The 3227-nt window shown below is 40.4% G+C and overlaps 1 non-coding gene across 1 annotated transcript; it reads right to left on the reverse strand.

The window, feature by feature from the left end:
* Positions 1-1707: 1707 nt before the first annotated feature.
* LOC120098346 (U1 spliceosomal RNA) lies at positions 1708-1871 on the reverse strand. The gene has a single exon (XR_005496536.1). It is a non-coding gene; the product is annotated as a U1 spliceosomal RNA (small nuclear RNA).
* Between the last annotated feature and the right edge of the window lie 1356 nt (positions 1872-3227).

Genomic DNA, 3227 nt, shown 5'->3' on the forward strand with positions numbered 1-3227 from the left:
TTCCATCTCAATTCACCTCTCAATCTTTAGAACTTCTTGTACAGTACCACCACCTCCACTGCTGTCTCTAAACATGGCTAACACCACTAGAGTTTGCTTGGAGACTGCCTCCCAACCAACCTATGAGAATGAGGTCCTGAGAGTGACTTTTATAACTTCAATATCAAAACATACTGATAAAGAAGGTTAGTAAAATTATTCTTGATCATGCTGTGTTCTTAGAATATAAAAAATAAAATTGCATGCTCAGACAACTGTGGTCCTTACCAGTCTCCTTAGATGCTATTCCCCATTTATTCAGTTGTTGGGTATTTTTTTCTCTGCCTTTTATGTATTTATATATGCACCCAATTGTTCTCTCCAAAAGTGGGAACACACTTTTGCCACCTTTGAGACCATTTATCAGTATTTCTTATTAACACAAAGAGACCTGTTGTGCTGATAATTAGCCCAAGGTTAAGGAGTCAAAGTATTTGCCAGACAAGAATTGGTTTCAGAGTTTTTATAAAGAATATATGCTATAAGAAAGGGAGTTAGATATGTCTCAGCAGTTCTTACTCTTTGACAGGACCTGGATTTAATTCCCAGAACACACGTGACATCTTACAACCTCTGTAATTCTACTGTCAGGAGATTTGATGCTTCTTTGGACCTCCAAGGCCAGCAGATACCTTCATGGCACAGATACACATATGCAGGCAAACTCATACACAGTAAAATTATTTTTAAAAAAATATGCTTTTGGAAGAGACAGAAACATGGTAAGAAAAAAGTCTCAGAGAGAGAAGAACCCCTCTGAGGAAGACCAGGGTCCTTTCATATCAGTTAAAAGAATTCCTGACCTTGTCTCCTGGATGATTTGCAGAGTTATATTGATGAGAATGGGAGATAAAAACCTATTAGGGCAGAAGCCCCAAAGCAGTAGTTTAGGGAATGTTCTTGCTGGTGTCAGAGACAAGAAAGTTCTCATTCCCTTCTCACTTCTTGTCGTCTTAACTCTTACCCTTAGTCTAGAAGCAAAGATGTGGTTGAAACTAAGAAGCACCTGTGAACCCCCTGACTGGGCCAACCGGATGGACCTGCTCATCTCTCCCCTAATGCTGCATGTACTTTCTGCTATAAGTTATTTTAAAAGCCCCCAGACTGCCACCTCTATGACATCTCATTTCTGGGGACCCATCTCTGCTCTATGACAGCTCTGTCCTCTCTTCCTCTCTCTATAGCTTCCAGCCATGAAACTGTAACATCTTCTCCCTAAAACTCAATATTTGCAAGCATTTGGAGGCTCTAGAAGCTTTGGTGGCTGTTGAATTTTGCAGGACTCTTGTCTGAGAGCAAAACTCACATGAACCAAGAGGTAAGGCCCCTTACTAGTTCAATGACATCTGTGTTTCCTGTGTCAATAGCTGAGGAGCTAGAAGTGGGCATCTTACTGTCCTATCAGATGGTACGCTGCATGACACCATGTCTGTCGTGAGGCTGGCCTTTGGGAGCCATTAGGAATTATGTAGTAATTAGCTTGTGGGAGGCATCACAGAAATTGGGTCAGGATCCCAGTAGTTGTGGTCTGATTGTTAGAAAGTAAGAGATACCGCTTTTTTTTCTTTTCATTTAGGGGGCTTTTATCTCTACGGAAGACAAAAATTTATTTTTGTCTGTATACTTTATTCTTTTATTTTTTTCTTTCTTCTTTCTTTCTTCTAAAATCAGGGGAGAGCGCGAACGCAGTCCCCCACTACCACAAATTATGCAGTCGAGTTTCCCGCATTTGGGGAAATCTCAGGGGTCAGCACATCCGGAGTGCAATGGATAAGCCTCGCCCTGGGAAAACCACCTTCATGATCATGGTATCTCCCCTGCCAGGTAAGTATACTTTATTCTTTTAAAGGGCTGCGTGTCGGTTGTACAACTCTCCTCTAATCTATCACTGTCCCACTTTTCTTCATTTTTAATTTTTACATATTACCGAGAAATAAAAACAATATACATTTTAATGAAATCTTTCTGTGATGCTTTTTTCTAGATGACTAATCTCTCAAGATGAGAATGCTAAAGAGTAGAATTTGCTAGTTAGCTAGCTAAATAGTGGAAGACTTGATTGTCATTGAGAACCCATACCTCATAAATCATAGTCTGTAAAACCAGGAAATAAAACTGCATGACTTGAGTTTTATATGCATCTAGAGGTCCTATTGCCTGGTTCCTCTGCCAAATGAACTGGAGGCTGAAATTAAAGAATAAGACAGTTTTCTTTAAGTCCAAACTCAGAACAATAGGTTAAAGACATCTCAAAAATAAATTAATTAAAAGGAAGGAAGGAATAAAGGAGGGAGCGGGGAAGAACGGGAAGATATAAAAAGGGAGGGGGAAGATATACAAAGGAAAGATATAGAAAGGGAGGGGAAGAAAAGAGGGGTGAAGGAAAGGTAGCTCTCCATTTTCAAAAGAGAAAGATGTCAGAGATTTTATAAGACTGTGGGTAGAAGACTCCCATAGTTACCAATAGTTCGTTGACCGTGGGCATGTTCTTTCACCAGCAAACCTTTAAGTGGGAGTTATCTCTGTCTGTTCCTGGAAAATTAGCTTCAGGATGCAAGAGATGATTGAGTAGTTAGTACTTTCTGTTCTTCCAGAGAGCCTGGGATTTGATTTCCGGAACCTATGTCAGGCAGTTTATGAGCACTTGTAACTCTAGCTCTCAGAAAACTGGTGCTTTCCTTTGGCTACTGCAGGTACCCAGACTCAAATCCCTATCCACCTAGAGACACATAAAAATAATGGTGGGGGGGAAGGGGAGAGGATAGAGGGCTTATGGACATAAAACTTGGAAAGGGAATAACATTTGAGATGTAAATAAATAAATATATCCAATAAAAAATAAAATAAAGCTTTCAAAAGGAAAACCAGCTTCAGCTCTATCTTAGTAGTCACTCTACGGGTACAAAGAGACTTCTTTCTCAACCCCCGAAACTCTTATAAAAGAAAGGATTTAACTGGGGCTGGCTTAGAACTTCTGAGGCTTAGTCCAGTATTATCATTATTGTCAAGTGGAAAACATGTCAGCAAGAACAGAGACAATTTGCTAGAGAGGATTGAGAGTTCTGTATCAAGAACTGCAGGCAGCAGGAAGAGAGACACACAGGCCTGGCTTGAGCTTTTGAAATCCCAAAGCTCACCCCCATAACACAGTTCGTCCAATGAAGCCACATTTGCCAGTAAGGCCACAC

Source organism: Rattus norvegicus, chromosome 18, assembly GCF_036323735.1.
Source record: "Rattus norvegicus strain BN/NHsdMcwi chromosome 18, GRCr8, whole genome shotgun sequence".
In the NCBI taxonomy this organism is placed as follows: Eukaryota; Metazoa; Chordata; class Mammalia; order Rodentia; family Muridae; genus Rattus; species Rattus norvegicus.